Source organism: Wolffia australiana, chromosome 16 (genome assembly GCF_029677425.1).
Source record: "Wolffia australiana isolate 7733 chromosome 16, ASM2967742v1".
NCBI classification, from domain to species: Eukaryota; Viridiplantae; Streptophyta; class Magnoliopsida; order Alismatales; family Araceae; genus Wolffia; species Wolffia australiana.
In genome coordinates, this window is record NC_135850.1 from 5,800,001 (window position 1) to 5,813,926 (window position 13,926).

Genomic DNA, 13,926 nt, shown 5'->3' on the forward strand with positions numbered 1-13,926 from the left:
GAGTTTCCCATCATTATCTATCCATTTCCCCTTTGAATCTATCACTTTCTCACTCTAAATATCTGTTCTCTCTATTTTATCTCTCTAGAATTGACTCATTCACACTCTAGAACTGATGCATATATTCAGTAAAATTCTCCTCCATTTTGTTCCCCAAAAATCTCTAATTTATTCCCCCAAAATTTCATTAAAAGTCTCCACCATTTTGACCTTCAAATTACATTTCAAACTCCTCCTACACCATTTATTCACTTTCTCTCTCTACCTCCTCATTTTAACCATTTTATCTCTCTAGACCCATTCTTATCTCTCTCTAGACATTCCATCATCTCTCCCCTTCGTCTCGTAAAATGGCGATCGAGCTTTTGTCAAGATTTGGTATTGTGGACTCTTTGATGTATTTTATCAAACATGTGCATGAGATCAAGAGATTTCCTCAGTTTATCATCTTTCTAAGATAATTTAATATATAAAATATATAAAAGTCTATATATTGATATATATATATATATATATATATATATATATATGATGGCGAGGACGCCAATGCATCAGCCTGAGACACGTCACCGCAGGCAGTCGGGGTCAACACAGACGTTACGGATCCAAAGATGAAGTCAACAGAAGTCAACCCACCTCGGTCAACAGGAGTCAACGAAGAAGTCAACACGCCACACCCGCCGTCCGCCACGTCACCACCCGCGCACGTCTCCACGCGCGTCATGACACGACGCCAAAGGCAGATCCACAACTGCCCTTTGGCGTGACGTGATGCACGTTTTCCCTTGCGTCTTATTTTCTAGTTATTTTCTCTTTCCTCCAAGGCCTATATAAGGTCATTTGTTTCAAGAACTCATTAGGCAATCATAATTCAAGAATTGAGTTTTCTTTCTAACTCTTCTTGGAGGATTGCCCTACCCCTCATCTTGCCCTAACCTTCCCGCCGCTGCCTGCGTCGCCGCCGCCGTCATCGCCGCCGCCGCCGCCCGCCGCCGCTGCCGCGCCGTCGTCATCACCGCCGCAAGCGCAGCGCGTCACACGCGACCGCCGACGCCACCGCGTGCCATCCCGCAGCGCGCCGTGCGCCTCACGCGCCGCTCGCGCGGCGCTGCGCCGTCGGCGGCGCCTCAAGCCGCGCAGCGCGCTGGTGCGCTCGCCGCACTCCGCGCACTCCGCGCTGCAGACGCTCCGGCGCTCCGCTCGCGCGCTGCTCGTGCTGCTCCGCGCTCCGCTCGCGCGCACTTTCGCGGCCGCGCGGGAGTTCGTCGCGCCCGACCCGGCGTCCCCGCTTCATAACGTCAACCAGAGGGCCGGACAACGCCCGGAGCGCCCGTTCCAGTATCACGCCGCCTTCGTCGCCACGAGCAGAATTACCTGCAGCCTCTACACGCACTACGGTGCTGAGGTATACCTGAACCCTGTGGTGTCGACGTGTTCTCCGCTCAGTATTTTCTCGGGAAGTTTCCACCGCCGTCAGAATTAGACTTGGATTTCCTCTTCTTCTCTCCTTTTCTCGAGTGTTTCTTCGCGACGTGAATTCGAGGTATTGATTTCGGTGCTTAGGCATCGTCGCGGTGGGGGAAGACAGTACTCCCGCCCTCGATAAGGGTCGGAGCTGCACCACCAGATTTCATCGGTTTTAAGTCCGAGAATCGACCGTGATTTCTGTGGATTGTTTTATCCCTTACCCATTCCTACCCATAGCCTCGTCATCCGCCCTAAATCGTTCATCCCATAGTCGTCCTATGTCAAAATATATATATTTATATATATACACACACACACACACACACAAAAATCAGATCTCGGCCACTTTCGGGCATTCTCTCGAACACCTCTCGGCTGTCGAAAGAACCACCCTTATTTCTCCCGAACACCCTTATTTATAAAATAGTTAATATAATATATATTATATTATATTAACTATTTTATAAATACAACATCTATATAAATGTATTCTACTATTATAATTGACCTATTAAATCATATATATCCATTCTGTATACTCCTATGAGTCTATGTATCTTTTCTTAATCTCTGTATATCTATCTGGCTAATTAAGCTAATTAATTATAATATAAACTAGATAATCCCTATTATCTTATACAATTATCTTCATCTTAAATTTAAACTCTTAGCAGATATAAACATCGCTCTAGCTCACTTATATACACCTAATTAAACACTCAAACCCTATCTATCATATTCTTACTCCCATTCTTCTTTCTTCCTTTTAGCTCTTATTACAATAATTATTCTTATTTATTGACTATTTAAATATTATTACTATAACCTCTTATACTCATCTATCTCAAATATTAATAACTATTATACTTAGAATCGACTAATACTCACATACAACTTACTAATTATTAACCCCCTATCATCTATTCATAAAAAATACTATTCTATATATCTTAATAAACTTCTGTACTTATTCTATTACTTGTATTAACATTACTCATAACTCTTACTCCATCTCTCACTTCGTTATTATTTCTAGTATCCATAGTATATATATATATATATATATATATATATATATACTATCTGATATTCTCTCAGATCTAGTTCTCTTGTTCACCTAGTATTCCCTCTACTTACGAACTACTTGTTCCTTCTTACATTTACCATCTTGAATACCTTTATTACTGCTCATTACTATGACTCAATTATTAAATACACCTCTAACGGCTGGCCCCCAGGGAGACGACCTTACTCTAGCTATACATCTGAGTGAGTTTTTTATATTTTAATCACATTTATTTATTTTAGGCAAATTAAAATTACAATGACATTAAAATTAGTACTCAACTTAGTGAGTATTTGTGTGAGAATTCTTGGGAGGGTTTTTGTGAAGCTTCGGACCTTTTTCTGCCTTGGAATCCCTTCCATTCTTACAGTAGATATCATTTGCTTCTTAATTTAGTGTGATTCAATCTTCTCATTACAAAAAATCCAACAATCACTCTCGTGATGTAACACGATGGTCGTGAATCGACAATTTGTGTTATGTCACAGAGGACAATCACTAATGCGATGTTAATGAGGTGAAATGATGAGTAGGTTTAGAGAATTAACGAGAAGTACGACAGTAGTCAGAAGATCCGAGGCGTGACCGATCGACAACACAGATGGGTTATGTCACGAGCAAGCTTCCAATGACCCGTGTGAGCAAATCGAAAGATGATGAGTGGGGAACGATCCCGTCCAAGAGCGTCCACACCGTCAAAAAAAGTTCTCACGCAAATATGGTAGCTAATTCTAAAACAAGTAGAATTTCACTCGAGTAGAGGAGTAGTCCAAACCAATATTGAGAGAGATAATAATACTGAAGGAGAGAGGAAATGACCTGAAGATGTCGCTCGTGCTTGAAAATACCGTGGTGTTCACGGTAGTACAAAGAAATCAGACACCCGTAGATCTTCGAGACAAGAAGATGCGATGGACGTGATTCCGGTGCTCTATTGTGTAAACAGCTCTTTAGCAGCTTGGACTTCAAAACTCCTCGTATGGGTTCCAATCGTGGGCTAAGCAGGGGAAGCTAAGCTGCTCTTCGATGGCAGGAGTCTCTGGTGACAAAACTCGTCGTAAGGAGCATCAGGTTCTGCTGCAGAATTAGCAAGTTGGGAATCGATAATGTCCGTTGAGATTCAGATGGTGGTCTGATAGAGTTCCCCACACAACAAGGAAGTCGATCAAAAGAAGGGGGGGGGGGTTGGGTCCCTCGCTGTCGTTCCCGAGTCGATCACGTCCACAATAGGATAATTCAAACCGTCATAAGATGGATGGAAACTTGGCCGGCGAGTGGAGATACGGCAAGCACAATCGTCGGGGATAGGAATATGCAATTCGGATGCACCCGCGGAGATCAAACGGTGTTGGTCGCCGTGACAGTTTTGAATCAGGGAATCGTCGCAGTCGAGGGGAAAACATGAATGCGTTCCGTGACGAATGTGGAGGGAAAATCAAGGCCGGAGCGGAATAAAGAGAGGAACGACCACACCGGCGATCGACGGGAAGAACTTTGGGGCGATTTATATCAATCACAGGTGGCTCAGATGCCCAGGTTCATGCCGACAAGCAATGGGGAGGATTCAGGTCAAGATTTCATCGATTCTGGCCTCTGATGACAGTCGAGAACAGAAGAATCACTATGGCATCGAAGGGAAATCTTCCTTGAAGATAACGACAGAAGAATTCTAGAAACACAGCTGCACGGGAGCTTCTTCTAGTCGTCGATCAATTCTTCTTTGATGCAAAAGAAGAAGGTGCAAGGAACAGGAGAATTCCAGGAGAACGCTGACGGGACTCCTCTAAATCGAGAAACAATTTCAAAGATAATTGCAAATTCCAAGTCGATTCTGAATCTCTAGACCACACATTCTTCCGTCTTGAACCTAATTCCACACTTCTTATTCTTCAGAAACAAAGTAGAACGATGAACAACATAAAATAACTGCCAATGAATAAAATGAGATCTGGATTTTCAAAGACACAAGCTTGACATCCCACGTCATCTTCTCCCCCTCTTATAAAAGGAAAGTGCCAGTTGTGGGTGGCCTAATTGGGTCCCCTTTTAAGGAGAAGGCTTCTTGGGCTTTCCCCTTAGGGGGAAAAGAAGCCCAACATGTATTTCCTCCCCCTAAAGATCATAACAAATTTTATCAAAATAAACAATGTACGAGGGGGAGGCCGTTACTCATGCAGGGGGGGCCTCCCTATAGTCCAAAGATGATGAAAAAGAAGAGAAGAACATAAAGACACACGACACGAAGTGTGACGACGACGCCGCTTCTCAAACCTGATAGTGGAACTTGTAGATTCTTGACGTCGGCTCGGGCTCCGCGATGTGCTGGCGACGGGTCAGGGCGCGATCGACTGGATGGTCCTCCATCATCTCTTATCTCATTTCCCATCGTTTCTCTTTGAATAGTAATTTCTATCGCCAAACTCACTTCAAAAACACTTAAATCATCGCCTCTTATACATAATTATATAATAATTGTATCTCCATATTCTCTACCATCCTCTCATTTTTCCACAATTTCTTATCTCTCCCCTATAATCACCTTCCTATAATTATAAATATTTTTCCCTCATCACATATAAATCACATAGTCTCATAACCTAGACTCCTTGAGGATCGACCTTGCATACATAAATTGCATGACACTTGAATCACAACAATGATATAATTATAACACCTAAACTTTGAGGCCATCATCCACCGACTCTAACATGAACCCACATTTTTCAATTTTATATAATTCCTCGAAATTTAAACTGATGAATTTTTTCGAGCTGACACTCATTCCTTTCATCTCATTCCTTACAGTTTCACCTATATGTCCATGTCCCCCTGCACATTTTTTAGAACTTTTTCAGTTATTAATGCCATAATGGAATCATTTCAGATAACAAGTAGTGCTAATAATTGCCAAAATAATTGATTGGTCATCATTCAAAAAAAGTGAACGGCAACGTGAGACAGGGAGAAAAATATGATCAATAACCCTAAAAGGATTCTATAAAATAATGTCCAATTCATAAAAATATAAACTATGTATTCTAAAATAAGAAAATGATATTTCTATCCATCAAATGTCAGAATATTCAAGAAAATATATTCAACTTACAAAATTAATTTATTTATGCATATAACAAGGAAAAATACATGAAAATAGATATTAATGATATAAAAAATCTACAAAATAAATCACTTTAATTATGTATTTAAATATTTTTTTGATAGCATAAATAAAAAATAAAGCTAGTTGTTATCAGGGCTCTTAAAATAGCGAAAAATTGGGAATTGAGGGAAATGAGTGAGTTTTTATTAGTTGGGGGCTCATCCTAATACATGACCAAGGGCTAGCACTTTAATTGTTAAAAAACGATGATAGATAGATAAAAATAAGACATAAAATGTTGGGGCATCCTGAAGTGCCACCAAATGCATGATCCTCCCTTAAGTTTTTTATAACTTTTAGGAATGCCATGAAAACCACAATTCATGCTAATGCCATTGGCCTTTTAAGATACAATGATGCCCTAAGCTACAGCTGTTGAGTGCTGAGGTGATGCCTGACAAGATTCTTAATTTATTTTCAATAGAGAAGATAATAAAAACTGTAACAGCCTTTTACAATAATTGAGACCATGATGATTGAGTCACCTTTTCACAGATAGGATTCACAATTTCTCAGTTCCTTACGGTCATGCAGAGATGTTCAAGTGTCCAGCCTTTAAATTTATCCATGCAGTTCTCAACATATTGAATCTGTTCCCTCATTATGATCAATGAGAATGAAAGAGAACAGTGAGACAGGGGGGAGAATGAAGCAGAAAGACACAGATGGGAGGAGGAAGAGTTAGAAAAATGGGAGATGGTGAGAGGGAGATAATGAGTGAGCAAGGAATGAGAGATTCATGGAGATAGAGGGTGACAAAGCAAGCCATTATGATATTTTAATAGATATGCATAGTAAGAGAATGCAAGAAATGAATCAAATATGGAGATGGAGAAAGGATGAGAAAATTAGAGAGTGAGAATGCAAGAACGAAGGGGAGATTGAGAGAGATAGAGAGCGAGAGAACAAGAGATTGAGATGTGGAGGGAGATAGAGTGTGAGACAACAAGAAAATGAGAGATTGAGAGATTAAGAGAGACAAAGAGTGAGAGAATGAGAGGATGAGATACTGAGAAAGATTAGGGAATCAAATAAGAAGCGATTGTAAGATTCAGAGAGATGTAGAGTGAGAGAATGATATTTTGGAAGACTGAGAGAGCTATTGGGTGAGAATGACAGAAATGATGAGAGATTGAGAGAGTGACAATGTGAAAATGTAAGAGAGATACAGTTAGAGAGGAGGAGATAATGAGAGGGAAAGGCACTTGGGGGAACATGAAGTTTTAGAATGTGAAAGATAGAGAGAGGGAAATAGCCAGAGATTGAGGAATATTGATAGATAGAGAGGGAGAGAGCGTGCAATGATGAGAGATCGAGAGAGATAGGGAGGGAGAGAGTGAGAAATCCAGAGTAAGAGGAGATAATAATATTAATAAAATAATTATTATTGCTATCAATCTTTGGTCCAGTTTGATGTGAGGACCAATACTGGACTATGACATCTGGTCAGCCTTACAAATGTGGACTGCCTGTCTGGTTCGCTCCAGCTTTACTCAGCTTTGGTCCGATAGTGACATTTCCTACTCATATCATTCTTGAAATGTGTTTTTTTACTCCCAGTGTTTAATATTTTCAATTTTATTTCTTCCATTTTTTATATAAGCATCTGCATTTTATAGTACAAAATTGTTTCTTCCAATGGTATTTTTACCCCAATCACAAGTTCATATACTCTTCAACCATTTCTCTTCCTTGATAAACTATATTAAAACCTTCGATTGAGTACCTTATAAGAGTTGCTCCTATTTATTAGGCCTGAGTTAATATCTTACTTTAGAAATATAGGGATAAGTTTCACGGATTAATTGTATTATAATTTGAGATGTTTTGATTGCCTTGTAAAGGGGAGGGACCTTGTATAGACTAAGTTGCTGACCTCTATGGATTTCTACTAAATACGAAGTAACCATCATAAAATTTTCTCCTAAATATATATTTTTCCTTTTATGATAAGGTCATAGGTTTTAGAATCTATGACCTTGCACAAAGGCATAACAAATCTATGTCAGAAGAATCCTGAAAGATGAATGTATGCTAGTCAGGTTCTACTTCCTTTTGATGTTTGGAAATCTCCGTAATATTTGAATTAGTTGATAAATTTTGTCGCCATGATTGGTGATTTGAGTTGTGTTTGGATTCTGGAATAGAATGAGTGGAATCAAACCTCTGGAATGAAAAATCTGGTTGAGTAGCACTGAGAGGAAAGGGCACCCAAGGAAAGTAAGAGAAAGAAGGATTGTCACTCCTCAATAAAATTTCACGGATATTTTTTATTTGGTATTTATATGCTTTTAAAATAGTGCCATTATTCATAAAACCCTAGTACTTCATGTCCTCCACCATTGTATAAAGACCTCCATATTTATCATCCAAATAAGTCTTTTATATCTAATCTAATTAAATATATTTAATAAAAACATGGACGGATTAATCTTAAATCAATTTATGATAAGTGATAGGTTGAGTCTCAATAGGTGAGCTCCAAAGCTACAATGCATTCTGAAGAAGGTAAAAATGACTTCATCCACTCTTTCATGGAACCTTTTCTGTCACCACTTATTGTGTGATATTCCTATAATATCTTAAAGAATTGATTAACTATCAAACTTTAAATGCTCATATTAGTTGGTACTAATTCATTGGAAAACTATCAGAAAATACTTTATCTGATATTTATACTGCCTTGGCCAAGGAGTTCATGTCATTATAAATATCTTTTTAAAGTCATTCTCCTTTAGAACTACAGGTTGGAGACCCCCATCTTGACTGCACAATCATCCTGATCTACTTGTTTATGGATCCATGCTAAGATTGTTTGGAATCTCCTCTTTAGGACTCATGGGTCATAGAAGGCAAACACAACCATGCACCCAAGATATGTCCTTGGTCTATGTCTAAGGACCACGTACACAATGATGGCATGAGTTGACTTGGTTGAGATTTAAGTTTATAACCATCCAGGGATTCATTTTTATCAGTTCAATGAACATTTTCTCTAAAGAGAACCCACTACCTCTCTTTAGTTTACCCAGATAAATTGTTATGAGATCAACCATTCTCATCATATAAGGAACATATTATCATATTTGAATATTTTGATGTCCTTCTCAAATATCCCATGAATAGGTATGTTCAGGATATGTGTTTAAAGATAAGATATCACCAAAGTATGACCTCATAATAATGCACTTATCATTGTAGATATTAATATATATCATTTTAAGCATCCTGCATCCATTATTTAGATGAAGAAATTATCAATGATACATGATTTGTGCTATCAATTTTAGTGATGCTCAAAGCATGTTGAGCTAATGGCTTCGTGTATAAAGCTTCAATGTAATTGATTAATGGAACTTTTTTCATCATGATATCTCATGAAAAAATGATCTTCCAAATCCTATCAAAGTGCTTTAAAAATTCTTTAAAATCTAATAAGACTATGGTTTTTTCACTCATATAATGTTACTCAACAAATAAATTTTTTTTAAGATCAAATGTTTGAAGTTATTATGCTTTCAACATTTCCCATTTTATACACTTACATTGAATGTGAATATGAATCCAAAGTAGAATTTACACTAGTTGCGGGTGAATTTCAAATTTGTGTAACCGTCGAGTTTCATTTCTTCTCCTCCATAAACTATTGATATATCCTTCATGAAAATCTTCAGTACTTAAGATTGCATCTTACATCCCTCTTGCAATCTTCTACTAGATCATGTCAGAGTCTGCTCATGACACTTGGAGCATATGACATATTATGCCTTGTATCTAGCTTAGAGCACATGATGAATTCAACTACCAAGGCACAATGGATTTTTTATCTTTGCCCTCTCTTTAAGAGTATTCTCTGAATGCTCCTCAGATATCTGAAATACATGTGTGCTCAGTCTGTGACCTCCTTTAGAGTTCGCCCTCCCAAACATTTTGTGGGTAATTTCTATGTACATGGATTTGAAAATCCTAACAACCTCTTTGATCCTCCTCTCTCTCTATGTATATTATAGACACATAAGTTGCTTCCCCCAACTTCCTGACAGAGATGTTCAACGACAACCATGCATTTACGGATGATATTATTAAATCAGTCTTGATGAGAAAAATCATACCTATGTAACATATTATGACATTAATCATAATCCCATAGGTCTTTATGTGTACATACAGAACTCATTGCATTAATGAGAGTCATAATATTTGATCGCTTAGCCAAAGATCTCTATCCAAATTGTCCCTGAATTGACAGGGTTGATTCAGCTCAGACAGCATTAACTCAAACTCTAAAAGATGTGGGAGTATAGATCTCTTAGGAATCTAAATGATTTGCGTTATCCAATTGTGATTGGATGAATGACATTTACTTCACTCCTAACTCATTTGTTTAAGTCAGATGTATATTTTATAGCATCTATTTATTTTTATTTGAGTATCAGGAATTTCTGGTCTTATATATTTGAGTATCGTGTTGCATCAGGTCAACATGCTATTGCAGCAGCTCAAACGAGTCAAAGAGCAGGTATTGATCATTGAATTGGAGGGTTAACTAAGATAATATTGGATTAAATCAAACTATATAAGATGTTGGGTCTTGGCCCATGGTGTTCTCAATCATTGAAGAATTGTAAGATTCTTGATCCCTGGATTTATTGGTGTCTATTAGAAAGGTCTGAAACATTTTCATTTTACCTGATACTAAACTACAGATTTTTTGAACTTGAAACAATACACACGAAGTTAGAGGGAGTGGTTATTGAGCGTGCACCCATTTGTTGATTGCTTACAATGGAGGGACTGATCGAACTTTAAATGAATGGCTCTTCTGCAAAAAGAATACATTAAGCAGTTGATATCTGGCTTTGATCCTTTAGTTTTTCATCTGCATTTGGGTCAGTGTTTTATTTATAATTCATTTAAAAATTATTTCAAATAAACAGATTACAGCCCATTCAGATGAGCATCGCCAAATTCTGTGTCTTGTGTATTTGTGACAGTTCTCACACGTCACTTTTTTGAAATTTGATCTGATTTTTCTGTGTTTCTTAATGTGTTGATTCATTTTTGAAGAATAAAAGTTAACTCATCATACATAGGAGGTCCCTTAGGTTAGAATTGGTCTCCTGTGACATCCTCGTATCTTGTATATCATAAAGGGGCAGAAAATACATGCAAAACCATAATGGTATATATAAAACAATTATCCACTACTTCTACCCGAATATGAAAAATTGAGTTACCATCCTTAAGAGCATGCTGTCGCCTGGGGACGGGGTAACATGTTTGTGAAATGGAGATTCATTGAGTCATACAAATAAAAGATTACCATCGTAATATATTTGCACTAGTAAAGGTTGCTAGTGTAATTCTTATTTTGAATAATAATACTAGGGATTAAGCAAATCATGATCAATGACATTGGGAATTTCATGGGTCCCCCGCCTATATAGGGAATGTGGGAAATAAGGGGCTTGACTTGACAACCCCCAAATGAAGGGGGTGCACAAGAAACCAAAGTGTGCCCCCTTCTCTTGTCATTTCTGTTAGGAGGGGCCAATGTTGGCCCATTTCCTTGGTTATTTAAAGGAGTTTCACCCCTTCTAAACCCTATTTGAACTAAAGCCGACAAGGTATTTCTTCCCTTTATTCTTCTTGTATCTATTCCTCTCTACCTTGGTTGATTCTCCCTTCTGGATTATTCCTTGCCGATTAATCCCTTGTATAGAGGATCTCCTCTACTATGCAGGATACATATAAAAATGGGTTTCACCCTTTTGTATACTTCAAATTACAGTCGACAAGATTTTTATTTTTATTTTTTATTCCTCTCTCTCTCCTTCTCTACCTTGATTGATTCTCCCATCTGGATTATTTCTTGATGATTACTCTGTCATCTTGGAGTTCAAGGTAGAGCTGCTTTACTACACGAGAAATAAAAGCACACCCCCCCTCTTATCGTTTGTGTTATGAATAGCTAATAAGGGCCCATTTCTTTGATTATTTAAAGGGGTTTCACACCCTCCTAAACATTGTTTAGAAGTGCAACCACTAGGGCGTTTCTTCCCTTGTTTATTTTTCTTGTCTCTCTTCCTCTATACCTAGGTTGATCCTCCCTTCTGGATTCTTTTTTGGTGAATATTTTATTGTGAGCTCTTCTACGGCAGCACATGGCTAACCTACACTCAGCAGTGGATACCTTCAACATTAAAATCACACTAATGAGGTATGGAGGTTTATTATCTATCTAAATATGCTGTCATCTACACTCAGCGGTGGATACCCGAAACAACTAATGAGGTATGGAGATGTTCTAGATTTTACGATATCATCCTTGGATTTGGTTCAATGAATAAAGATTACACCCTAGTCATAGAGAATGGTTCAACATATTTGTGCCTCACAAGTTGGATTCCAAGGATTTAAGTTGGAGGACCCAAAGACTTTATGGCAAACTCAAAGTGATGATGTGGAATGAGATGTGCGATTGTAGATGAATTTGGTGATACTATTTAGGTATAATTTACATATATTGGAATGAAAATGGGATCACATTGTAATTTTAAAAATAAGGATGCATCTGTTTTGGACCCTATAAAGCTGAGAAAGAAAAGACATGAGGTTAGTTTTGTAAACCAAGTGCGAGGGAACTGTTTAAGTCCATGTAATATTTATCTTAACTTGCAAACATGATTTGGAAAGGATTTATTTTTGATTTCAGGTGGTTGCTCCATATAGGTTGTTTCTTAAAAATACCATGTAAAAATGTATTTGATACATCTAATTGATGTATCTTCCAATGGTGGTAGCAGCTAAGGAAAGTAGGAAGCGAATAGTAGTGTGTTTTATAAATGGACTAATGTTTCAGTATTTTCAAAGCCTTCATGCTGATTACAGAAATTTTCTACAAATCTAGTTTGTATTTTTCAGTAGGTCCTGTAGCTTTATATTTCAATTTGTAGACCCATTTGGAACCAATAGCGAGAAAGTTGGGATTCCTTGGAGCTAAGATCCATGTATTGTTGATCATAGAGGCTCTATACTCAGTCATGACTTACATCCATTTAGTGCTATAAGTCCATGTGGCATGTGATGTTTTACCGAGCAAACTTGGGTCATATTGAAGGAGATTCTGGAGGTTTAATGCAGTGATGGGAAGTTTATCATGCTGGATATAAATATCTTGAAGATTTTTACTCTTCAAGAAAACTCCTGGTTCAGGTGTATGTTTGAGTGTGGGAATGATATCTGTATGTGTGTCTAGCAGATAATCAGATCAAATCTTTGCAAATTGTTGGGTGATACAGTTCTGAGTGTTGGAGATAGGGACTCATCATCAATAGTGTGGTCCGTTCTAGTGCATTTAGCATGGGCAATGGACTCATAGGATCCATGAATGTCAAGGGTTTTGTGGAAGATAATGATATTATTTGGATGTAACCTGAGTAAACCATTGTGATTTGGATTTGGTGTGACTGAAAAAGTAAATGAATATTCATAAAAGATAAAATGTGGAGAGATAAAAAAAATTACCTACGTGCAATGAGCAGCATCTGTAACCCGGTGCATAGAGTTGTAGTCCAAAAACACATACTTCTCTGATTTTATTTCAAGTTTTTTATGAGAGTACGGTCATAGATACAAATATCAAAGACAGTGAAAGATTATTAAGGAGTAATCTGGTTATGTTTTGAATTGGAAAGTTGAGGATGTCCAAGCCTGAGTTGCCAGACTTGGCTGATGCCTTTTCTCCAAGAAATGTGGTTTTGCTTGGAAGCTGTGGCTTTAGCTAGTAAAGATCATTTTTAAATATTCCTTGAAGAAGTATTGGATGCATTTCTTTGTCCTTTAAAAGATAATAAATATTATGAAATTAAACATAATAATAATTGCTAGTGGTAACATTATGAAGAAACAATAATTTTGGGTGCTTTCAGTCACATGTAAAATATGCTTTAGGTAAAAAGCTATACTAGATGTTGAAATTTTTTGAAGAGTGTATAAATAAGATTTTGAAACCTGTTCCATTACTGATTTTTGTTTAGTGTTTAACAAAAGCATTTGATCAAAGGTAATGTGATAAGTTGCCCTAGTTCAGGATACCAGGCTTGATTTGTTGTTGATGCTGGAATGTAGGCTTGGGCTGGTGGTGAGTTACTGTTAGTTGGATTCCAATGGTGGTTTTTTTTCCACAGCTCAGGGCATTCTTTCGGCCTAAGTCTGAATTGTGAGAACAGTT